General features: G+C 39.8%; 1 long non-coding RNA gene across 2 annotated transcripts in view; it reads left to right on the plus strand.

The window, feature by feature from the left end:
* Positions 1–27513, plus strand: part of LOC120379866 — a 100797-nt gene that overhangs the window by 35733 nt on the left and 37551 nt on the right. The gene's annotated exons all lie outside the window — the stretch shown is intronic.

Here is a 27513-nt window from a genome sequence, read left to right on the forward strand (position 1 = left end):
TGGTTTGTCAGGATATTACCATGTTACAAGGTGAACCTTCTTGCACCATCTGGGAGTCAGTATTTCTTGGATTTTTATTAAATTGGAAAAGAATTCTGTCTGTGCCAATATTTACCAAACCAGACATATCTAGCAAACTTATCAATAGATTTCCTATTTTTAATTAAATGTACTTAAGGGTCTAATCCAATGCCCATTGAAGTCAATGGAAAGACTCCCATCAGGGAAAGATCAGGATTTATGAGAACTCACTGTACTTAGATTCCATACTTACTGTACCAGTATCACTGAGAACTGCAGACGTGCAGACTTTAAGAACTGAAAACACTTAATGATGTTATTTACAAAGTATTGAAAGTAGTAAATTTGTAATGAGTTACGGAAAGTATGCAGTGGACTAACATGGAGTCCATACAAAGTATGATATTGGAAATGGCTACAGATCCTGTGCATATGAGTGTAAGTTAGGTGTTTAATTATTTTAATGAGGCTAAAGCACTTTACTTTCAAACTTTCCTAACCCATATTTACTTGAACAGAAAATACATTAAATGTTTATGAATCATTTTGATTCTCCCAATGTTTTTTTTCCTGATTTCTTTTAAATAGGATAAGTCTTGGATTTAGAATAATAATTATTTGAAAATTTCCCATTACACAGAATATTGATGGTAGAGAAGCCGTTCAATACATCGTACATGCTGCACCAGGACTAAGGGATAGAGAACTTTAGCTGGTATAAACTGGCATATCTCCATTGATGTCAATGAAGTTGTATCAGGTTATTCCAGTAGAGGATATGGGCACAAAAGTTCATTCTGTTCTTAGAGATATTCCTTGCCTTAGCAGTATTCCCTCATTTTTAATATAGGGAATAACACTAGAACTGGTAATATATCTAAAATTGAAGTAAACTTTTTTAAATACGTGCACTATAGTTGGTCTTTTTATTAACTGCTATGGACTACGGCTCCAAACCTGCAAGCACTTGCACACTTGAATAACACCACTTGCCAACTATTCCCATTGAAACCAATGTTAAAGAATTATGAATTTGTGGTATGTGACTATTCCATAAGTATCATCAGGCCAATTATAGACGCACATGTACAACCACATTGGCATTTATGGAGATACCTGCTGTAAATAAGATATCATATGGACCAAAATGTTTAATTGTTATGTGACAAAATCATGGAGGCACAGATTTGATTTCTTATCCAACAGCATTACTATTATAGAAGTATCCTACATAATTTAATAGGGATGAAACATATAAAGCTCTATATGAATGTTATAGGGTTCAATAAAAACTCTACAAATCTATAAAAATAAATAATTTCTTTACACTTTAAAAATTCTTTGGAACTTTTAATTTCATAAGATGTTTCTGAAAACCTACAGAAAGATTGTCATTTGGTTCAGAGTATGTTTTTTTAAGTTAGAGCTCTGACAGTCGAAGAACAACTCAAGATATATAGATCTGGAAAAAATTCCTGGAGGGATGTTATGAAAAATATCATTGTATCAGCTTGTGACAGATATATAATTCAATTCCCATACATTTTCTGCTATTTAAAAGGGAAATTATACTTATTTTCTTCTTATAGCACAAAGGTATATCTAAAGACAAAATGTGTCTCTCTCCATGTTGAAACTGAGAAATATGTACAAAAGTTAATTTGGTATCATTTTCTGTAATTTAGACCTCAGGCATGTGAAAAATGAGGACAGTTTTCTAGTGATTATATTGGAACACCTTATGCAAGTAAACACCACGGAATGGAAATTCTTATCCAAAAATGAAATGAGGGTACAATGTTTTGTGGCATGTTACATGACTATCAGAGAACTGAAAGACATGTAACACAAAATTACTTATCTAATGCACCTTACCTAGGGAAGTGGTGGGTTCTCCATCATTTGAACTCTTTAAATCAAGACTGAATATTTTTCTAAAAGATGTGCTATAGCTCAAATGGAAGTTATGTGCTGGATGAAGGAATCACTGGGTGAGATTCTATGACCTGTGTCATAGTGGTTGCTTCTGTCCCTAAAATATATGAACTTCTTAGGCAAGATAAAGCCAAAATTCAAATAAGTCACAAGGCTTTTGCTTCATTGACACTGATGCCACGTGCTATAAAGTAATTCAACTTCTACCACTTTGAAATGTGGCCATATTGGAGAGTCCAGTACAGGTATTGCATGATATTTTGCATGTTTGCAATGTGTAGATTGGAAAGAAATCAGATTATTTTTTGGAGTGCTGCACTTTTAGCAGGTGGGGGGGGGGTGTTTCAGCTAATGGCAGTCTCAGATGTTCAGTATCCTTTTGAGGAAGGGAGGTTCAGGGCTATATTAACAGTCTTGCCCTGTTCTATTTGTGTTACCTGAGTGGTAAAAAGAGAATGGATACTTTCCATAAATCTCTTGCTGGAGATAGCACTAACTTGGGGAGTGTCCTGTATGCACTAAGCCGACAGAGTCAGCTCCTGTGCCTCTCTTTCTACCACCACTACAAAATAAGTAGGGAAGGAAAGTAGCCAGAATCCAATAGGCTCTGGTTATCTCCAGCTGCCAGATGGTTCCTGAAGGATTGTTGCCAGCTGTTGCAAATTAGAGCAGCCCTCCAGGCTGCTCTAATCTGCTCTGTGGGTAGAATTGAGGTAGAGACTAAGGGAACAATAATTGAAAATCCACCTTGTCCATTGCAGCCAGCAGAATCTGAACACAACAGAAAATCCAGTGTTTGAAAGTAAGAATGAGGCAGTTTAGATAAACAACATTGGCTTATACCTCCCCCTAGATCTCTTGGTTGAAGACTATATACACCTAATGGGCCCAATCCAGCTGTACTTACTCACACTGAGTAGTACCTGCTTACTCATACTTAGGAGTACCAAGTAAAGTAAGGGTGACAGTATTATAGTATGGATCTGAAAATTCCCCGCACACCTAGGTATACACCAGTGTTTCTCAAACTGGGGTCGCCGCTTGTGTAGGAAAAGCCTCTGGCAGGCTGGGCCGGTTTGTTTACCGGCCCCGTCCGCAGGTCCGGCCGATCGTAGCTCCCACTGGCCGCGGTTCGCCGCTGCAGGCCAGTATGTCCCTCGGCACACACCGCTTCCAGCAGCCCCCATTGGCCTGGAGCAGCTAAACGCGGCCACTGGGAGCCGTGACCAGCTGGACCTGCAGACGGGGCAGGTAAACAAACCGGCCCGGCCGACCAGGGGCTTTCTCTAGACAAGTTTGAGAAACACTGGTATACACTCATTTGTGATAGAGAATAAGACAGGAAAAACTTGAACTGTCCTAATCACAGAAAGCTGCCAAAAATGAAAGGATTCCAGACAGTGCATTCTGCCTTTAATGCGAAATATTTTTGAAAAAAAACTTTTTGAAAGTATTTATGATTACTCAGAAAGCCACTACTATTCAAACAACAAATATTGTATTCTTAATCTTGGTGTAATATAAATATATTGGGCAAAACTATATTTTTTGTTTGAAACTTAATGACTTTCTCAATAATTTTAAATGATTTACAAGTATTTCTTTATTACCAGAGAAACTTAAAAGTCAGTGGTGTGAAAGACCTATTAGATCATCTAGTGAAACTCCATGTAAACTCATGATTGTTTCACACACTACCTTTTCATCTCTAAAGGTCTTAAGTGACAGGTTTCTACCACTTCCTTAGACTGTGCAATAGCATAAGACTGTAGAACATAACATCTCATTGTCAGAATATTTGTCTTGTAACAGAGCTATATTTTTTCTTCATTTCACCCCATTACGCCTCATTATGTGACTGTAACAGTAATCACTGGAGCTGGTGAACACTGATCACCTATCCACATAGATACATAGATTCATAGATTCTAGGGCTGGAAGGGACCTGGAGAGGTCATCGAGTCCAGTCCCCTGCCCTCATGGCAGGACCAAATACTGTCTACACCAGGGATCGGCAACCTTTGGCACGCAGCCCTCTAGGGTAAGCGCTCTGGCGGGCCGGTTTGTTTACCATCTGCATCTGCAGGTTCGGCCGATTGCGGCTCCCACTGGCTGTGGTTCACTCTCCCAGGCCAATGGGGGTGGTGGGAAGCGCCACGGGCCGAGGGATGTGCTGGCTGCTGCTTCCTCCCATTGGCCTGGGAGGACGAACCGCAGCCTGTGGGAGCTGGTATCGGCCAAACCTAAGGACGCTGCAGGTAAACAAACCAGCCCGGCCTGCCAGGGGGCTTACTCTGGAGAGCCGTGTGCCAAAGGTTGCTGATCCCTGGTCTAGACCATCCCTGATAGACATTTATTTAACCTACTCTTAAATATCTCCAGAGATGGAGATTCCACAAACTCCCTAGGCAGTTTATTCCAGGGTTTAACCACACTGACATTTAGGAACTTTTTCCTAATGTCCAACCTAAACCTCCCTTGCTGCAGTTTAAGCCCATTGCTTCTTGTTCTATCCTTAGAGGGTGAGATGAACACGTTTTCTCCCTCCGCCTTATGACACCTTTTTAGATACCTGAAAACTGCTATCATGTCCCCTCTCAGTCTTCTCTTTTCCAAACTAAACAAACTCAATTCTTTCAGCCTTCCTTCCTAGGTCATGTTCTCTAGACCTTTAATCATTCTTGTGCTCTTCTCTGGACCCTCTCCAATTTCTCCACACCTTTCTTGAAATCGGTGCCTAGAACTGGACACAATCCTCCAGTTGAGGCCTAACCAGCACAGAATAGAATGGAAGAATGACTTCTGGTGTCTTGCTCACAACACACCTGTTAATGCATCCCAGAATCATGTTTGCTTTTTTTGCATCAGCATCACACTGTTGACTCATATTTAGCTTGTGGTCCACTATAACCCCTAGATCCCTTTCTGCCGTCCTCCTTCCTAGACAGTCTTTTCCCATTCTGTATGTGTGAAACTGATTGTTCCTTCCTAAGTGCAGCACTTTGCATTTGTCTTTATTAAACTTCATCCTGTTTACCTCAGACCATTTCTCCAATTTGTCCAGATTGTTTTGAAATATGACCCCCCAAAGCAGTTGCAATCCCTCCCAGTTTGGTATCATCTGCAAACTTAATAAGCATACTTTCTATGCCAATATCTAAGTCGTTGATGAAGATATTGAACAGGGCCGGTCCCAAAACAGACCCCTGCAGAACCCCACTTGTTATACCTTTCCAGCAGGATTGGGAGCCATTAATAAGTACTCTCTGTGTATGGTTATCCAGCCAGTTATGCACCCAACTTATAGTAGCCCCATCTAAGTTGTATTTGCCTAGGTTATTGATAAGAATATCATGCAAGACCGTATCAAATGCCTTACTAAAGTCTAGGTATACCACATCCACCGCTTCTCCCTTATCCACAAGACTTGTTATCCTATCAAAGAAAGCTATCAGATTGGTTTGACATGATTTGTTCTTTACAAATCCATGCTGGCTAGTCCCTATCACCTTATCATCTTCCAAGTGTTTGCAGATGATTTCCTTAATTATTTGCTCCATTATCTTCCCTGGCACAGAAGTTAAACTAACTGGTCTGTAGTTTCCTGGGTTGTTTTTATTTTCCTTTTTGTAGATGGGCACTATAGTTGCCCTTTTCTAATCTTCTGGAATCTCTCCTGTCTCCCATGATTTTCCAAAGATAATAGCTAGAGGCTCAGATACCTCCTCCATTAGCTCCTTGAGTATTCTAGGATGCATTTCACCAGGCCCTGGTGACTTGCAGGCATCTAACTTATCTAAGTGATTTTTAACTTGTTCTTTTTTTATTTTATCTTCCAAACCTACCCTCTTCCCATTAGCATTCACTATGTTAGGCATTCGTTCAGACTTCTCGGTGAAAACCGAAACAGAGAAGTCATTTAGCATCTCCGCCATTTCCAAATTTTCTGTTACTGTTACATGACAGTACTTCTTTTGGAACTTTGACCAATGTTCTATGACACGAGCCAAGAAATAAAAAGCAATATCTTATCAGCACTCCCGAGAGTCACCGTTAAATTAAAACTGCTTTCTAGCCCCTAATTCCAGAAAGAACTTAAGCATGAAGTCAATGGGATTTAAGCATGAAATTAAAGTTAAGCAAAAGGGAGCGCTGTCCTGAATAGGATTGCTTTCCTAAACTGGTGCCTAATTCAGTAATTCCGCTCCCTCACTAGTGCTAACATCTTCCAATACTGCTGGTCTTTTTCACAATTCCATGGTCATTGCCAAACCAAAATATGTTTATTTAAATGCTATTTTCCCTTCATTTAAAATACCTCCAGCACACTGTCACTTTACAGCTTTTTTCTGAACTCACTTCTATTTGTCAGTCTCAGTCTAGTTATGTGGTGCCCCACACTGAAAGTAATGGTCCTGTTCCAGAGCCATATACAGAAAGAGACCTGTGGGGAAGTGGGAATTATCTATTATTTTGTATGAATATTATGCATGCCTCAGTGTGTTTGTTCATAATGGGTTACTTCCTATGGAGTTAAATCAAAAGGGCTTATCAGACAAACCAAGCAAGAAAGGTAAAACAGTCCTCTATATAGAAAGCACCCTGATAAACATTCAAATACAACAGTAAGTTTTCATAGCCATGAAACAGTGTTAAACATCCACCCTGCAGAAAGGGACGAGTGGGGGTGAAGTTGTCAGCTACTGCAGACACAGATTGATGGAGAGTCAGAGGTCTGCAGAAAGCAGAATGAAGGATCCCCAAAGTCATGTCATTTAGAACCATGTGAGGGAGTCCCCACAAGCTGGAACACTGCCTCTCCTCCAGCTCTGCCTGCCCCCCTGCAGAGGGCTGGCATCTCTGCTCATCCCCCCACCCCCTGCACATTACTCCACACTGCACCCCACTTTTTTGACAAAAGTGGGCATTTGTCCCATTTGCCCCATCTGATCAAGTCAGCAAGAGCAAATGGGACAAATGCCTCCTTTTGGGAAAAAAAAAAGTTGTATCGGCTAGGAAAGGGCTTAAAAAAGGTGCTGTTGCAGCCAAAATGGGACATATGGTCATCCTAGGCTTGAGGGGAATGCCAAGCATAGGTAAGACAGTATGCAGATAGGTCTCTGTTTTAAATGTTTTTCTCTGATTTCTGTGCACCATGTGTCAAAATAAATCATATTTTGTCTTTAAGAAGCAATGTCTGTGTCATGGCAAACTATTACAGGCTCCCGAATGGAAACTTTTGCAGCTGCTAATCTCATTGGCCCTATTAGCCATCATGGTTGGCAACCCACAGACCCAGTCAGAGAGTGGTTGTATTGAGAGATCTCACTTTAAAGAAGTGGAGCCACAGGCCTGCCACTTGAAAGGGGTGCACTTAGGGAACTGAACAGGGTTTTAGAAGGGGCAGTTTACCCAGGAACTATGACAGACTATTAGTCCCTGCTCCATTATGGGATATCTTTAGATGTGCAGGTCAGTGATGAATAGTAACTTGCCATCTGAGATAAACTCACTACAGCAAATAAAATACTCTGTGTTCAATAACGTATTACCTGAGTCTGTAAGTGATGTTATATAACAATTAGTCTTCATCAAGGGCTGTCTCCACTTGCATGGTGATTAATAATTCTCTTCCAAAAGGCATCAAAAGCAATAAAAGAGGCTAATGAGATCTGTGATTGCATTCCATTGGATCACATGGCTTGGCAGACGTTAGTGTTATGTTTTTGTTTATACACAAAGAGGAAATCATGTATTTTTTTTAGCCTGGCATACCTCATATGAAGGAAAACAAGAAGGAACATAAGATTTCCATGAGAGGGAGAACCAGTGATTTACTGAATCTGCATCTGAACTGAAATCTCAACTCAAAGGAAGGAATGGACCTAATGATCTCTTTTGGCACCTTGCAGTGTTACTATGTTAGATGCTAGATTAAGTGCATAGCTATATTTTATGTATGTCATATATTCTTTAGCCAGTCCATTCCAACTGAATATGTGCCTGAATGGTCCAGTCAAATGGACTCTTGGCACTAAGCAGGTCTGATATACTAATGTAAGTGGATTTTCATCTCTTCTCTTAGTAAATCGCTAACAAGAACCCTACAGCAGAAAAAGCAGTATGTCAATAGCAGAAACCTTGATAACTCAAAACATGCTGTTAGCAGTGCCAGAGAGACTCATGGAAATGTTCTTCACAGGAAAATTGTAAGAGACTCTCTGAAAGATGTATGTTTGCCCCTTGACAGGTGTACGAAACACAGGCTGGGCTACGGCCTGCAGCATCTCTAAGAGAAGCGGTCAATCGGACCTTGCAGGCAGTAGAAAATGGAACATAATTACAATACATACTTGTGCCAAACTTTGCAGTTTATATGAGGCTAATTAAAAGGCAACTGATCTGAATCAGGTTCTGCCTTTGATTTATCTTGTTGAAACAAGTCTGGTATAGACAGCTTTCACTTGACTGCAGTGTTGTCACTACTAGATAGTGTTAGTCCCTTCTGGCCCTGTACTTATTGTGAAATAATGTCTCATTACAATCTGCTGATAATGTGGAGAGACCCAGTCATCAAGAACACATCAAACCCAGATGTGGGGCCAAATCAGTCCCTGGTCTAACTCAATTGATTCAGATGGACTTATCCCATGGATCAATTTGCCACTGAAATATAGAGTTGTTGGGTGTTCAGTGGGTTTACTAAGATGAGATGACCCTGATTTGAATATCCAAACACCGTCTCCACCCTATTACATTTTTTAAAAGAAATGACAGAGGGGATAGTGTTGAAATATTTGCTCCATCCTTCTGCCTATGGATATTTCACCAAAAATACTCGCCGATACTTCATATGATAGGAATTTCCATATCACTCCAGAAAGTACTGCCTCTAGTATCCATGTGCTATGGATTACATTTGAGTCCTATCACTCTGGGGGCTACTCCATCCAAAGGTGTGCGTCCAGGTTCATATATTTCAAGATGGCCCTGTACAACCACTTGAATAGGGAATGTATTGGATTCTTCCTATCCTTCATTTACTTCTAACTAGTTGTGACAACATCTTAAGCGCTGTCCTTTCCTCTCATCCAGTTTTGGATATGCATCTGTGTGACTGGGGTTCCAGCGAGACCACACTGAGGTTACTCAATTAGGGCAAGCCTCAAAGAATTGGGCTGACAATCCCCAAAGCTGGGGGATATTCCAATACTTAGATTTACCAAGCCAGCACAAAACAGCTTCTACAATTCCTTACTGGTTGCACAGAAGTGAAAACACAGTTCCCTTATAGCAACGCAGCCTTGGGCTTCGACCCAGATAGCCAAGTCAAATATGATGAGGATTACTGAAAATCTTACTCATCATATAAGAAAGTTCTACAAATTCGAAAGGATTAGACACAACATCTCCCAAGGTAATGAATATTTCAGATCTTACCCAAATACACACCTACAGAACACTTAGTTCTTATTAACTAAACTAAAATGTATTAAAAAATTAAAGAGAGAGAGTATTGATTAAAAGATCAGTATACATACAGACTTGAGTGCAGTTCTGAAATCAGTTTTATAGTAGAGATGGTGAACTTCGTAGTTGCAAAGAGTTCTTTCACTATTAGTCCATAGGTTGTAGTCCAATGTTCATATTCAGGGTGGGACTGGAGAACTCAATCTTGAAACTCAAGCTTCTCCTGCATAAAGAATCAAGCAGATCTGAGATGAAAGGATCAGGTCCCAAGAGCCTTTTATGAAGTTTTCTGACAGCCTCTTGACCATACAGTCTTGGATGAACAATAGGCTTCTGTTTCCCAAACATCACCAGTAATTAACTACATGGATTAACATAAGGTAATTTATCCATTAAGCAGTTCATATACAGTTTACCACAAACTTTAAAGAGACATATAGACAATGACACTATTTCACCCAAGATTCATCTAAATGTTAATGTTCTCTTTTGATCTCTGAATCAATAGCTGTAGTAACAGACAGGAACTGTCTGTTTACATGGCTAACATCTAACAAGATATAAGTAAACACATACAATTAGCATCACCTCTAATTCTCTAACAATACAGGTTTTCATTTCAAAGTTCTAGCCTACCTAACATGGAATGACCCTAATTACCATTTACATACTTTTCTAAAGTCTCTAAATGAAAGTTGTCTCTGGGTCATTTCACCTATGAGCTGCTTAACCCTTTCTGGCCATGTGTCACAATCTGTCAGTAAATATTAACCCGTTTAGTCCTCTTTTCCTTTTTATATATAAAATTCAGTCACATATTAACCATTCTTCCTAAATTTTTACAGATTTAATAAAGAGTATGTTTGAATTCTAAGGCCAGAGTGTTTACTTTCAACCTGAGTGACCTGTATTCAGGAATTTCATGTGCCCAAATATTGGGCTGTACTTTATTATGGCTGGGAAAGACCTCTCAAACTACAGAAACACAGTATAAACAAGTCTAGGTGGTAAAGCTAGCCTAAGATTTAATTATGTTTTTTTAACTGATAAGAGGTACTTGTTGTTGCAGATTTTGTCTGTAATAGATAAAATATGCATCGCTTGAAATATGTTTGTTAACTCGATAACAACTGCAGGTTGTCACAGCTATCAGTAATAATGACTGTATTAGAATTCCCGTTAGTTTATCAATCATATAACCTAAAGATACCATAAAGATAATTGCATAAGTAGCTAGGTAAAACAAAAATGTTAAAACATAACATATGGTGAAATTAATCATGGGGAAGTGTTTTTCCCTCCAAAAAGGGATTTTTTTTGGTCTCATACCTTATAAAAAGACAGAGCTTTTGGAAATTAGGTGAGGAGTGCAAAACTGCCAACATTCCACTAGTTAAAGAGGACAGAGACATAGAGGCCAGCTCTTTACCTTACACCAACGGTGGTAATATATCTATTATTTTCTGTATAGTGCTGTACTAATCTCTGATAATCTTTGATTAAATAAATCCATTTGAGCCTGCTATTTGACAATCTCTAATCATTGTTGAATTGAAACATGCAGCACGCTCTATGATCATCCAATAGAGCTTTCATTAGAATCATCCTTTTCCCATAGGACTGCCATATTCACAGTTTTCAGTGACAAAGAGCTAAGAAGAAATTATTTTAAAAAATTAAATTGAGCCAGTAATATTTTCTATATGTACTCTTCTCTCAGTTAAACAATCATTTCAAAGTAACTAATGAATGAAGAATTGTTGTAGATCCTTTCTCGTGTAGCTCTAAAAGTGATGTCTTTGTAACTCTAGAAGACATTGTTTAAATGGTTTACATTAAACATACACTTCTATGTAGTCATTCATTGTATAAGAAATGTACAGTAGTTAACTAATCCTTAGCTATCTAATTCCAGCCATTCAACATTCTTACCCTTCCATAATTAACTGTCATAATTTTTTCTTCATTATACACCTTTACATTCATGTGATGAGATCCTGACATGTGCATTTTAAAAAAAAAAGTACACTTTAGATAGGATAATCACCACTGTGACAATGTTGTCAACAGTTTTTCTATCTTAGAAGAGAGACAATGACTCAGATATATGTAACATAAGGAGTCAATTAAACCAATTTATATCTTGATCAATCTAATGGATTTTTTTAATACGTACAAACTTTTCTTTTGATGAATTACAAATACCACAGCACAAAGGAATGCTAATTATTGAAGGATAGTGCAGTTGCACTGAGGAACATTGAGTAAATGGCACAAGAGACTCAGAGGAACAAATCTCTACTGGCAGCTACATCTGTGTGGGGAAAATATGTGTACTTAAAATGCAACTGGTGACATTTACTTACTACTAATTCAATGAAAGAGCCAGAAATTCTGCTGATTACTCAGTGATTTCCATATTATTGAAACCCAAAATTGCAGGTCATAGAAGATCTGAAATTCAAAGTTCAAATTCAGCTTGCTGCAGCCTTTCAACCTACATACAATTCTTGCCCTTTCTGATCACTGATCAGAAATGCTACTTTCATAACATCAGGAACTTGCTTGGGGTATATGAAAGATAGGCATGATTAATTACATGATTCAAAACCATACATTTCTAAATTCTAGTCCCACCTGCTATTACCTTAGTCAATGATGAGCATGGGGTAGTGGCAGGGTGTCTAAGGGCAACAAGAATATGGAGGCAAAAATTACCACATCTGAGGTAGAAGTCAAACTCAAACAACTTAATGGGACTAAATTGGGGAGGGCAGATAAACTCCATCCAAAAATATTAAAGGAAATGATGCATGAAATTGCAAGTTCAATAACAAGGATTTTTAATGAATCTGTAAACTCTGGGGTCATACCCTGTGATTGGAGAATTGCTACTACACCTCCTATTTTTAAGAAAGGGGAAAAAGGTGATACAGGAAATGACAGGCCTGTTAGTTTGACCTCAATTGTATGAAAAGTCTTGGAACAAATTGTGAAATAGAAAGTAGTTAAGGACATAGAGGTGAATGGAAATTGGGATAAAATACAACATGGATTTACAAATGGTAGATCATGCAAGAACAACCTGGATCTCCTTCTTTGAGAAGATAACTGTTTTTTTACACAAAAGAAATGCAGTAGATCTAATCTACCTGGATTTCAGTAAGGCATTTGATACAGTTCCACATGAGAAATTATTAGTTAAATTGGAGAAAATGGAGATTAATTTGATAACGGAAAGGTTCATAAGGAACTGGATAAAGTGGTTACTACAATGGGTCATACTGAAAGGTTAACTGTCTGGCTGGAGGGAGGTTGTTAGTGGAGTTCCTCAGGAATCGGTCTTGGGACCAATCTTATTTAACATTTTTATTATTGACCTTTTTAGAAAGAGTGAGAGTGCGTTAATAAAATTTGTGGATGACACAAAGTTGGGAGGTATAGTCAATACGGAGTAGGACCGGAATATCACACAAGAAAATCTGGAGTAATAGAAATGGGATGAAATTTAATAATGCAAAGTGCAAGGCATTATTTAGGGACTAACAACAAGAATTTTTGCAATAAGCTGGGGATTTATCAGTTACAAGTGACAGAGGAGGAAAAAGACCTGAGTGTATTGGCTGATTACACAATGACTATGAGCCATCAATGTGATGGGGCCATAAAAAAGGATAATGCAGTCCTAGAATGTATCAGGTTAGGTATTTCCAGTAGAGACAGGGAAGTGTTAGTACTATTATACAAAGCAGTGGAGAGACCTCATTTGGAATACAGTTCTGGTTTACCATGTATAAGAAAGATGAATTCAAAGAGGGATAAATACCAGGGAGGGAGAGCAGTTATTTAAGTTAAGCGTCACTGTGGACACAAGAATAAATGGCTATAAACCGGCCATCAACAAGATGAGGTCTCAAAATTAAATGAAGGTTTCTAACCATCAGAGTAGTGAAGTTCCGGAACAGCCTCCCAAGGGGAGCAATGCGGGGAAAAAATCTAACTGGCTTCAAGACTGAGCTTGATAAGTTTATGGAGGGGATGGTAAGATGAGACCACCTACAATGGCATGTGGCCTATCAAAGACTGCCAGTAGCAAAAATCCCTAACTGTTGGAGATGGGACACTAGATAGGGAGGACTCTGAGTTACTACAGAGAATTATTTCCCAGGTGTTTGCCTGGTGGGTCTTCCCCATATGCTCAGGGTCTAACTGATCTCCATATTTGGGGTTGGGAAGGAATTTTCCCCCAGGTCAGATCACCTGAGTCCCTGGATTTTGTTGTTGTTGTTTTGTTTGCTTTCCTCTGCATCATGGGGAATGGGTCATTTGCAGGTTTAACTAGTGTAAATAGTGAATTCTTTATAACATTAAAGTCTTCTAAACCATGATTTGAGGACATTGATAACTCAGCCAGAGGTTAGGGGTCTATAATTAAAGGAGAAGGTGGGTGAGGTGCTGTGGCCTGAAATGTGCAGGAGGTCAGACTAGATGATCACGATGGTCCCTTATGATCTTAAAATCTATTAGTCTATAAGTCATGTAATTTCCCTGCCTCAGTTATTAGATGTACAAAAATGTGTTTAGTGTCATCTCCTCTCTTACAAAAGAAGGCCCATAGACACCAGACAAGCCATTGTGGAATATCAGTGGACAAAAGAGTGTGATTGCTCGCACCTATGACACAGAGACATGCAGGTGGATTAGTCCCATCAGCTTGAACTCTCGGGGAAGGGAATACAAGTCCCTGATAAAAAGAAACTGTATCTGTGTGCTGCTTGAACTCTGAGGGGTGAAAATTTCTAAGCATAAGCAAGGGATCCCTAGCTGTTTGGCCTGGGTTAGCCCTTGAGGATTTATAAAGCTTGCCTATTACAGCAGCTTCTTTGACCTTTTGGAACCTAAGACTGTAACTCATTTGTGTGGATAGGTTTACCTTTGCTAAACATGTAAATAACTCTTATTTCTTTTTCCTAGTTAATAAATCTTTAATTATTTTATTAAAGGACTGGCTACAAGCATTCTCTTTGAGGAGAGTTTTATGGTGCACTTCACCTGGAGTAAGTGACTGGTCCTTTGGGACTGGGAATAACCTGAATATTGTTGTGATTTTTGGTGTAAGGGACCATCTATAACAAAGGCAAGTTTGCCTAGGTAGCAAGATAGACCAGAGTACCCAAGGAGACTGACTGTGACTCCATGTCAAGGCCTTTACAGTGCTCAAGGAGTTCACGCCTGATACTTGCTTGGTGAAGTGTAAGTATAGACTTCACAACCAATTTGGGATTTGTGCCAGGCTTTGTAAAGAAACTCTTTCTGTAGACTACTACCCACAGTGCCATAGAATGATCAACAATTTCTTTGGTTTTGTACACATTACACAGCCCATCTTTGCTGTTTTAAAAAGTTTAACTTATATAAGGCACAGTGATGTGTTAACACTCCAGTGATGACTCCTTTACTTTTTCTTTCTTGATGATGGAGTATAGTATTATCTATGATTTTTTAGCATAATCATAGAATTTTTGTCCTTTTGTTTCCTTAGTCTATAATTCTCGCCATTCCGTCACTAGCACTTTCATGACCAAACTTTTAAATTTTTGTCCACCTAAGGTTATATTAACATCCATCACCTCATTTTTTGGTGCATGTTTTGCTGCTTTGTCAGCCTTTTTATTTCCAGGAATTCGAATATGCCCTGGAATCTATGCTATTGTTACACAGATACCTGCTTGGATTACTTCCATAGTTAGGAAGATTATTTCACTTATTCACATTCTGATTATTCTGATTGTCTTTGTGTCTGACAAGGAATCAGATAAAATGACAGTGGCAGCCAGTTGCATACCCAGGTTAGTGCCAATGTTGTTCCCATTAATTCAGCTGTCAGAAGGGTCACATAATTCGATAACCTTTTAGATTTCTGGATTCCAAGCCTAGGCTGTTTCCACCCTAGCTGTGCTGTCATCTTTTGATCCGTTTATACAGACTCAGCAAAGCTGGCTCAATTTTCATAAACAAATTCAGAAATTTCTTTGGTCATAATGGATGTATTTTTCCTTCCCTCATTTTTATACAGTTCCAAATCCACAAATTGGGGAACAGCTGGCTAACTGTCATTTGAGTCCTCTGTGATTATGTTTTTTTACTTCTCTCGATTTTTCTTTTTTATATATTTCCTTTACCCATTTTTGACCCCAGTATTATGAGGAAGTCTGTGGAAATCCATATAATTTTGTCTACTAAGTTCCCATCACACCTCAAATCAGCAGTTTACTTCTGTTTTAATTATTCCCTTTTAGCTTTGCCCAAAAAGTTAGATTTAGTAGTTTTATCCTTAGATTTATATTTATAGAGGTTTCCCCAGTGCCTATTTGCAGCACACATGCTGGTGTAATCATTGTGCCGCATGCTAGTCACAGAGCTTGGGCATGGAGTAGTTCAAAGTTCCTAAGAGCCGTTTTTGAGACTGAACCAAAAGTGTGGCATCCATAGTCAAAAACTGGGTCTTACCAATACTCTATACATCATCATCAGAATCCTCTTTTCTCTACTCCATTTTTTCCACTACACTTTTATGTAAGTTCATTCTACTTTTATACTTCTCTATGATGTTTTCTGTGATCAAACACTACTTCTAGGAACAAACTTTTGAACTATCATTTTTTTCACCATACAGAAGTAAGTCCCATTCTTCCCTAAATTCCTTCTTGGTTAAATGCTTTCTCTTTGTTTTTGCAAGTGAGTATTTAAATCCCCAATCATTTCCCTACTTGGAATTTCTCTGGAATACCGCATTTTTTTTTCCTTTGCTATTTTAAGTCTCTTATGCTTAGTTCGTATAGCACAGTACTCTGCAAAAAGGAAGATACCTGTTCCTGTCTGCATACTTTTTGGGAGGTCATTTATCATAATGGAAAACCAAAATAGGGCTGATAATATTCCCTTGTGGAGTTCCATTTGTAATTTTGTAGCTTTTTGATAAAGCTGTTCCCACTTTGACATGTATAGTTCTATCACTTAAAGTCCCTTATCCATCAAAACATTATCCTCTTCATTCCAATTGTTGCAATAAATAAAGCCAAGTCCATCAGTCTGTTCCAGTGGAGCGCCCCAAGCGGGGGTTTTCCACGTCCTTTTATTATAATGGTTACATAAATCATTCTATTATGCGCATGTGCAACCTCAATCCAACTACTTCGCCCCCTCCCCTGATTGGTGCTCTATGCACTGCGTGTTCCAGTGGTAAACACCTGGTCAGCGCTTAATCTGTGTGTCTCCTGATCGAGTGTGGGGGGGTGGGAACCACTTCAGCCGCTCTAAATCCGGGGGCGGTTTCCCAACCCCCTTAGTGCTTGAGAAGTGTAAAGTTCCTACACCAATCATGGCTAGTCTATACAGGCCTTCCCTCTATAACATCATATGATAGGAGACATATCATAAAGATCTTAGTCATGCTTTTTTGTACCTCTGTTTCTAGTCTCAGTATTTGGTCAATAGTGCATTTTCCTTTTCTGAAACCACTTTGTACCTCAGTTATAATATCATTTTTCTCCCAATATTCAGTTAGTCTTACATTTATAATTTTCCCATGATTTTTGCCACTGATGATATGAAGGCAATAGGCAAGCATCAGGACTTGTATATAATTTGCCTGGTTTCCTAATTGGTATCACCAATGCTTGTTTCTATTATATTGGTAGCAGTTCTTTTCCTGTATATCATTATATAACCACAATAGCATCTTTAGACTACCTTCTGAGAAGTGTTGAAACATTTAATTACTTATACTATCTTTACCTGAAACTGTATTTTTCCTGCAATAAGCTCCTGTATACTAACATCTTTTTTGTTTAAAGATGTTCATGTTCTCTCTATCCATTTAATAGTTCAGTTATCCTTAGTAAACCTCCATTTTAATTCATGAAACTCATTGTTTTGATTCGTATCACTACAGACCTTTTGGAATTCTTTTGCTAAAATGTCTGAGCTTCCTAAATTGAAAACTTTAATTTCATTGTTTACAGTAAGACCAGATATACATTTACTTTGAATTCCATTCATTCTTTGTATTTGCTTATATATTTCGGAAAGTTTGATTCTTTTTTATTCAATTTCCCACAAACTTGTCCAACTTTCTTTTTGATATTCCTTTGTGCCACCACCTCAACAACTTTTATAATTAATTAAATCTTAGCTATTCGATGTGTGTTTTCGCTTGCTTATATTGCTAATTTGCAATCCCAGTTCCACCAGGGAAGCAGATTTCTAAATCAGAGGCAATTTTGATATTTTATGGACAGCCAGGTCAGCTGCTGCCATGATTCCTTTTATTACATTGTTGTAGAATTCTCCAAGGTTATCACTTGTTCTGTTCCTGTATAAATATTCATCACAGGCCCCAATCAGTTTTTGAAAAAATCCAGCTAGGAACTTTTTGTGTCTTGACATTTCCTCAGCATTGGTACTCAATAAATATAGGTTACGTGGTCACTTCTATTCTATCTTCATTATGAATTTCCCAGCTGCATTTAAAACTAATATTTTTTGTTGGAATTCCCAGATCCAAAATGGAAAATGATCCATCCACTGAATTAAATCTAGTAGGTGCTCCCGTATACAATATTACCAGGTTATGCATATTGATAAATTATTCTAAGTATTTATAATTTAAATCTGTTTTCTTACTTCCCTATAGCTCATTATGGCTATTAAAGTCTCCACAAATTATGAATTTTTTTTCTAATTTTTCTAATTCTAAAATAGTTAATTTATACATGGAATGTAAGTATTATAAATTCAGACCTAAGTGTTTTTTTGTTCTCAATGGGAATCTCAAAAGCATTGTGTTCAAAACTTTAGTTTCTGTATATACATTTCAATGTAACTAAGTCCCTCTTTTATAAATATACAGGTACTTCTCCTCCCCTCCTCTGCTACCCTCTTGATCCTTCCATAGTATATAATTTACCAGTATATTGAACACATCGACTTATTAGCTAGATTTATTGCACACACATTATATTAAGCTTTTTCCCCATTTCAAGGATGACTCTTTAAAATTCCTATTCATGCATTACTAAACTATGCACATTCCATTTAAGGATTATTAAGACTGTGTCACTTAAGCTGTATTATTGCCTTCATTGAAAATCAAATGAATATGGCTGGTCAAGAGGTTCAAGATTTTTAGATTTGTTTCTGCTGCTTTTGCTATGATTTTGATTTTCAATTTTCTCCCATCTACAGGATGCAGTTAATTATGTCTATAACAAATTCTATCATCTTATTTTACCTACAAGCACTATGTCATCTCCTATTTCTCTCATATATTCCTGCCTGACCAGAGATGTGTTCTGCTGTCCGTGTAGATCTTTTCTCTTATTTGTGTCATTTTTCTCTTTCCTATTTTATGCAGTGGGTTCCTTTTGTAGCATCCACAGATAATCCTTTTTTGAATAATCTTATTTGTTTCTTCTCCAGCTTGTTCTGCTACTGCACATCCTTCATATGCTGCCTGTGCTTTTCCCGGCAGTTAGTTTCTATTCCTCTTATCATTTGAGTGATTTCCTCCACATTTACTGCACCTCATTGTTGCCTTACACATGGCCGTCCCATTTCCAAACATTTAACAATTATATCACCTTATAAATGGTTTCATTCAGACAGGATGATACACCATTTGGATCCTATCCAGAAGTGTCCGACCTTTAAGTGTTATGCATATTGCCAAGATGGCCAGTTTTCTTCCTTTCTCCTACTAGGTAGCCACTTAAGAAACAATACTTTATCTTCACCTATTCTCTTTTTGATATCATCCTCAGACAGTCATAGCAGCACACCATACATAAGCCATCTTGCTTCCATCAGGAATTTGGGCAGTTGATAAGTAACTTTCATTCCTTCTAAGGTTACAGTTTTAAGAAGTTTTTCAGCTTCTTCCTTTATGTGTATGTTCTATCTATATATGTTGACCCAGCATGTTATCTATATATGATGACCCAGCATCATCAATGCTTATCTTTATCCATTCCACCATTTTTCTGGGGTTAACATCTCGTATTTTCAAATCTTTTGTCACTGATTTCACAACTATAAAATGTTGGCTTTTATCCTGTTTTTTATTATTATTTCTATGTATTCCTTCTTCAAAACCTGATATATGTAATCATTTCCCCCCTTTTTTTCCTGATCTGAACCTATTCCTCATCCCCTGCTTCTATTCCTCCATAGTCCAAGATAACTTTCTTTTCCTCCCCACCCCCACCATTACCACCTCCAGTTTCAATGTGCAGTTGGGGGCTGGGGAAAGTCACCACCCTCCACATAGCCTGGTCCTACAGCCCAGCCTCACCATCTTCAGCCAGACACTACTTCTCAGCCTTGTCCCAGCCCAACATCCAGCTAGGAGCCTGTCCCTGCTATCAGTGAATCATCGATTCATAGAATCTCAGGGTTGGAAGGGACCTCAGGAGGTCATCTAGTCGAACCCGCTGCTCAAAGCAGGACCAAACCCAACTAAATCATCCCAGCCAGGGCTTTGTCAAACCTGACCTTAAAAACCTCTAAGGAAGGAGATTCCACCGCCTCCCTAGGTAACCCATTCCAGTTCTTCACCACCCTACTAGTGAAAAAGTTTTTCCTAATGTCCAACCTAAACCTCCCCCTCTGCAACTTGAGACCATTACTCCTTGTTCTGTCATCTTCTATCACTGAGAACAGTCTAGATCCATCCTCTTTGGAACCCCCTTTCAGGTAGTTGAAAGCAGCTATCAAGTCCCCCCTCATTCTTCTCTTCTTTTTTATTCAATCTCAGTTCCCTCAGCATCTCCTCATAAGTCATGTGCTCCAGCCCCCTAATCATTTTTGTTGCCCTGCGCTGGACTCTCTCCAATTTATCCACATCCTTCTTGTAGTGTGGGGCCCAAAACTGGACACAGTACTCCAAATGAGGCCTCACCAGTGCTGAATAGAGGGGAATGATCATGTCCCTCGATCTGCTGGAAATGCCTCTACTTATACAACCCAAAATGCCATTAGCCTTCTTGGCAACAAGGGCACACTGTTGACTCATATTCAGCTTTTCGTCCGCCATAACCCCTAGGTCCTTTTCTGCAGAACTGCTGCCCAGCCATTCAGTCCCTAGTCTGTAGCAGTGCATGGGATTCTTCCGTCCTAAGTGCAGGACTCTGCACTTGTCCTTGTTGAACCTCATCATATTTCTTTTGGCCCAATCCTCTAATTTGTCTAGGTCCCTCTGTATCCTATCCCTACCCTCCAGCATATCAACCACTCCTCCCAGTTTAGTGTCATCTGCAAACTTGCTAAGGGTGCAGTCCACACCATCCTCCAGATCATTAATGAAGATATTGAACAAAACCGGCCCCAGCACCGACCCTTGGGGCACTCCACTTGATACCGGCTGCCAACTAGACCTGGAACCATTGATCAGTACCCGTTGAGCCCGACCATCTAGCCAGTTTTCTATCCACCTTACCGTCCATTCATCCAGCCCAGACTTCTTTAACTTGCTAGCAAGAATACTGTGGGAGACTGTATCAAAAGCTTTGCTAAAGTCCAGAAATAGTACATCCACTGCTTTCCCCTCATCCACAGAGCTGGTTATCTCATCATAGAAGGCAATTAGGTTAGTCAGGCATGACTTGCCCTTGGTGAATCCATGCTGACTTTCCTGATCACTTTCCCCTCCTTTAAGTGGTTCAGAATTGATTCCTTGAGGACCCGTTCCATGATTTTTCCAGGGACTGAGGTGAGACTGACTGGCCTGTAGTTCCCTGGATCTTCCTTCTTCCCTTTTTTAAAGATGGGCACTACATTAGCTTTTTTCCAGTCATCCGGGACCTCCTCCAATCGCCATGATTTTTCAAATCATTCAAATGATTGCTCTGCAATCTCATCGGCCAACTCCTTTAGCATCCTCGGATGCAGCGCATCCGGCCCCATGGACTTGTGCTCGTCCAGCTTTTCTAAATAGTCCCGAACTACTTCTTTCTCCACAGAGAGCTGGTCACCTCCTCCCCATACCGTGCTGCAGAGTGCAGCTGTCTGGGACCTGACCTTGTCTGTGAAGACAGAGGCAAAAAAAGCATTGAGTACACTAGCTTTCTCCATATCCTCTGTCACTAGGTTCCCTCCCTCATTCAGCAAGGGGCCCACACTTTTCTTGACTTTCTTCCTGTTGCTAACATACCTGACGAAACCCTTCTTGATACTCCTAACATCTCTGGCTAGCTGCAACTCCAAGTGTGATTTGGCCTTCCTAATTTCACTCCTGCATGCCTGAGCAATACTTTTATACTCCTCCCTGGTTATTTGTCCAATCTTCCACTTCTTGTAAGCTGGTTTTTTGCGTTTAAGACGAGCAAGGATTTCACTGTTAAGCCAAGCTGGTCGCCTGCCATATTTCCTTTTCTTCCTACACATCGGGATGCTTTGTTCCTGCAACCTCAATAAGGATTCTTTAAAATACAGCCAGCTTTCCTCGACTCCTTTCCCCGTCATGTTATTCTCCCAGGGGACCTTGCCCATCAGTTCCCTGAGGGAGTCAAAGTCTGCTTTTCTGAAGTCCAGGGTCTCTGTTCTACTGCTCTCCTTTCTTCCTTGTGTCAGGATCCTGAACTCGACCATCTCATGGTCACTGCCTTCCAGGTTCCCATCCACTATTGCTTCCTCTACTATTTCTTCCCTGTTTGTGAGCAGCAGGTCAAGAAGAGCTTTTCCCCTAGTTGGTTCCTCCAGCACTTGCACCAGGAAATTGTCCCCTACACTTTCCAGAAACTTCCTGGATTGTCTGTGCACTGCTGTATTGCTCTCCCAGCAGATATCGGGGTGATTAAAGTCACCCATGAGAACCACGGCCTGTGATCTAGCAACTTCTGTTAGTTGCTGGAAGAAAGCCTCGTCCACCTCATCCCCCTGGTCTGGTGGTCTATAGCAGACTCCCACCACGATATTACCCTTGTTGTTCATACTTCTACATTTAATCCAGAGACTCTCAGGTTTTTCTGCAGTTTCATACTGGAGCTCTGAGCAGTCATACTGCTCTCTTACATACAACACAACTCCCCCACATTTTCTGCCCTGCCTATCCTTCCTGAACAGTTTATATCCATCCATGACAGTACTCCAATCATGTGAGTTATCCCACCAAGTCTCTGTTATTCCAATTACATCATAATTCCTTGACTGTGCCAGGACTTCTAGTTCTCCCTGCTTGTTCCCCAGGCTTCTTGCATTTGTGTATAGGCATGTAAAATAACTCATGGATCGTCCTGGTGTCCCAGTATGGGGCAGGAGCCATCCCCTCTTGCACTCACCTACTTGTGCTTTCTCCCGATATCCCACTTACCTCGGGGCTTTGGTCTCCTTCCCCCGGTGAACCTAGTTTAAAGCCCTCCTCACTAGGTTAGCCAGCCTGCTTGCAAAGATGCTCTTCCCTCTCTTCGTGAGGTGGAGCCCATCTCTGCCTAGCACTCCTTCTTCTTGGAAGACCATCCCATGGTCAAAGAATCCAAACCCTTCTCTCCGACACCATCTGCGTAGTCATTCGTTGACTTCCACGATTCGACGGTCTCTACCCTGGCCTTTTCCTGCCACAAGGAGGATAGACGAGAACACCACTTGCGCCTCAAACTGCTTTATTCTTCTTCCCAGAGCCACGTAGTCTGCAGTGATACGCTCAAGGTCATTCTTGGCAGTATCATTGGTGCCCACGTGGAGAAGCAGGAAGGGGTAGCGATCTGAGGGCTTGATGAGTCTCGGCAGTCTCTCCGTCACATCATGAATCCTAGCCCCTGGCAAGCAGCACACCTCTCGGTTTTCCCGGTCAGGGCGGCAGATAGATGACTCAGTCCCCCTGAGGAGAGAGTCCCCAACCACCACCACCCTCCTCCTCCTCCTCTTGGGAGTGGTAGTCGTGGAACCCCCATTCCTAGGACGATGCATCTCATGCCTTCCAATCAGTGGAGTCTCCTTCTGCTCTGTTCCCTCAGATGCATCATCCACTCCACTCTCTGCACTAGTACCTGCAGAAAGAACATGAAAACGGTTGCTCACCTGCATCTGTGTTTCTGGTACATGGATGTTTCTGGTACTCTTTCCTTTTCTGGAAGTCACATGCCGCCAATTATCGTCCCCGCTGCGTAGCCTGCTCTGAATCTTCAGAACATTGTGCCCGCTGAAGCTGATCCTGACGTCTATCCAGGAAATCCACATTTTCTTTTATGGAACGCAGGGTTGATATTCGTTTCTCCAGACCTTGAATCTTCTCTTCCAATATGGAGATCATCTTGCACTTTGTACAGACAAAGTCGCTTCTATCCTGTGGAAGGAAGACAAACGTGGCGCATCCTGTGCAGGTCACAACAGCGGATCGCTCAGCGTCCATAGTTTCTTCCTTCTAAGAGCTTCCTTACTTGTGGCAGAAGCTACTCAGAGAAACCTGCGAGAGGGGAGCCTCAGTAGGCTCTCTCCAGGAGAACTCCCAGGCAAACTCCTTCTGTTTGCCTCTCTGCTGTTTGCTGACTGCCTTTTTATAACAGTCAGGCCCAGCTGGAACAAAGCACTCCCAATTACACTGTTCAAATAAGCAATCAAACAATCAAGCACACGGTCAAACTGCCAAACTGTCCCCTCAACAGACACTCAGATACTCACCAGCGCAGTCCACCTAATGCAGCACTTAGCGTACCTCTGTTCAGACAGATCCCAGGCAAACTACTTCTGTTTGCCTCTCTGCTGTTCGCCCAGCTCCAACTCAGTCCATCCCAGGCTTTTACAGTCTTCACTTTTCCAGCCTTCAAATATTCCAGGTTCTCTCCTTTTATTCCATCTCTGGACTTTTCATGGGCCTCAGGTATAGATGGGAGGGACTAGATATAGGCTCTCCTTAACCTCTTCTCTGCTGTTTGGGGCCTCCCTGCCTCATCACAAGACCACTGTACTATTTCTGCTTCTTCTCAAAGTTTATCACTAAAGTTTTCTGGTGGAGGATAATTCTGTTTTATGGCAACTTTCAAAATAGAACTTTTTGAATATTTTCCCCAAAACTAAATTCTAATTTGCGTTAAACTGTCCATTTTCTCCTTTGTGTGTGTGTTGGGAGGTGGAGAGGGATGGTAGCCAGGGCACTGACCTTAAATGTGGTAGACCCAGGTTCTAGGTCCCTGCTCTATCTGGTTCACAACAGAGTTTTTCATCCCAGATTACTTCTTCTCTGCCACAAATAATATTGACAAAGTTTTTATCAAAACTGAAATGGTTTTGACTAAATGAAATTTTGTCAAAAATGTTCCAATTATCCCTATATGTTCAAAAGTGCATTTGTGCAAAAATGATTTTTGTATAACAAAACACCAAATTGATCACCTAAGCTGGAAAAAGATGTTTTTAATATAAAATTTTGTGAGAGAAAACATTAAACGTTACACATCTGTATATATGACAGTCATAGGAAGGGATAAATGTACTTCCTAGCCCTCTTAAGTACAACTGAAGCACTCAGATACCATAGATATCGGCATGGCATTGATAGATAAGATAGAGGCTAGGGCTTTGATTGATTGATTGAAAGTCACATTTTTGAATCGATGTATACATGCTGAATAGTTCACATATTTGTTTTAGAGCTGCTTGCACAGTTTTAGATGACGTATAACCACCACTTAATATAGAATTAATAGAATTCATAGAATACCAGGGTTGGAAATGACCTCAGGAGGTCATCTACTTCAACCCCTGGCTCAAAGCAGGACTAATTCCCAGTCAGATTTTTGCCCCAGATCCCTAAATGGCCCCCTCAAGGATTGAACTCAGAGTCCCACTTACATTGCTATAATTCTCTCAGATGTTTATGACTATTTCCTTTTAACAATGGTTAGCCTACACAATTCTTTTTGTGTCTTTAATAAAAATGAAACAGCTCACTTCATTTTCTTGAACAGTGGCCACAATGCTTTCTAAGAAAAAAGTTTTATTTTTTTTTTAAAAATCACTATTCTCTCTTTCTCTCCAAATAGCAAAATTTTATCGGTTCTTGTTGTGTTTGTCTATATACTCTAAAAATTCTCATCTTGGGTAAAGCAGGGTAGCTCCATTGAGATGGAGTAGGAATTAGAGATGGGCCCAAACCTAAGAGAATTTGAAACATTTCAACTGCTGGGAAAATCCAGGACTGGATCTGAATTTTCTGACGCAGGATCTGAACTTTCAGGGTCTCTGGAAAACACATCTCCGCTAAGACTTAGAGGAGTTTTTGTGTTTAATAAGAGTGTGTTTTGAAGGAAGAGAAGAAGGTTAGTTTGGAAGCAATCAGAGTGTGACTGTTATAAGTCGAAGATGCATACCAACAAGAATGAGCAAAAGAGAGCATGCAGGGGGAAAAATAGAGCCACCACTGTACCCAATGGCATCTCAAATGTGTTTGTTTTATTACTAGAATGTAATCACTATTGCACATTAATAATTACTGAAATGAATGCTTCATTTAGGGCCCAATCTTGAAGTCTCCACAAACATGTAACTCCTTGTGATGTATTTGTACTTAGTAAGGTACTTAAGCACAAATTCTCCCATTAAACACAATGGGATTATTCAGATTCTTAAAATAAAACGTGCTGAATCTGGACTCTGGAGCATACAGCTCCCTTACGGCTCACAAAGGGTCCGCAGGCCCACCGCTGCACTTGCAGAAAATGGCTATGGCATTCTCCACATACATTGGTTACGATGTTCACAGTCCTCGGCCTCTGATGAAGCTAATATTCTGCTTTCCTTGAGAACACCTGCACATAACTTTTCACTCATTATAGCAATCAAAATTTATTTCATCTTAGATTAAACATAAACATTATTTATTGGCAATTAACAGACCAAAGAGAAAAGAAAACTTTTTTAAAAGTACATATTTCAACATGCAGCCCCTGTCTCTGATAGCTCTCTAACATAGGACCAGATTCTGTTTCATAGAAAATTGAAAGGAATAAAGATGATTTCCCAGCTTGTGTCATGCTTAAGCTCTATTACAGCCTGAGTCCACTAGTCTGTCAGAGGTACATCTTCAAGGCAGGCTCTTGAAATAATTTTCCATTTCTCTCATTACCCAGTTAATTATAGTCTACTGTTGTTTTGATCTCTTCTGGTGTGCCATATTTACTGTGCAACACATTAACAAGCACTTAAGCTTTCCTGTGTTTTGAAGTGGGTTCAATGTACAACCAGGTGTTATTTCATTAAGATGGTGTCAAGGTACCCATTACATTCCTCATTAAACATACCCTATGCTGCAGTTACACAAAGTTATAATTTCCTTCTTACTAAGAGTGGACATGTATTAACATATGACTCCTTTAAACATACAGCTCCATTAAGTCAGGCTAGCATAGAGTATTGTGAATACTTTTCTTTTAAATAACCAAACAAAAAAGAAATTTCAGCATAAATTCCATTAACATTTCTTTATTTTGTGATAATAGGCTACTGTCTCTATGGCAGACCTTCTTTAACCTTCTCCCATCCTCCTTCCTTGTTTTCTTCTACAGAGCTAAAGAAAAAGTGCAGCACATATCCTCACACTAGTCGTTTTCCTCACCATGCCTAAAGATTCCTAAATTTTGTTAATGGTCCCTATGCTGCTGGTAAAATATCATTAATACTGTATGTGAAGAAAGAAGACGCTGTCTTCCCCTTGGAAAATTATTTGTATAAAACCTAGTTCAATTGCACAGTATTTGCATCATACAGAACACAAATTGCTGTACAAATCATCCATATAACCACATAAAGTAAAATTTAACATTGGACAGGTTGGTTATACTGTACTTCCCACAGCCTAGTTGAAGACACACTGAATTTTGTGTGCATAAGCAATATGGGGTAAGTGCTAACATTTGGCACATCTGTAGTCAGTCCCATTACCAATGCTGCCAAACACGAGAACTTATAGTTGAGAGCTGTCAGTCATTTATTTCTCCCTGTGTGGTGTGCCCAGCCATAGATACAATGAGCAAGAGAGAGAGAGAGAGATGACTGAATGTATATACATTTCCCTCTGGATCTTCTGAAAATTGCCTC

Source organism: Mauremys reevesii, linkage group 1, assembly GCF_016161935.1.
Source record: "Mauremys reevesii isolate NIE-2019 linkage group 1, ASM1616193v1, whole genome shotgun sequence".
NCBI classification, from domain to species: domain Eukaryota; kingdom Metazoa; phylum Chordata; order Testudines; family Geoemydidae; genus Mauremys; species Mauremys reevesii.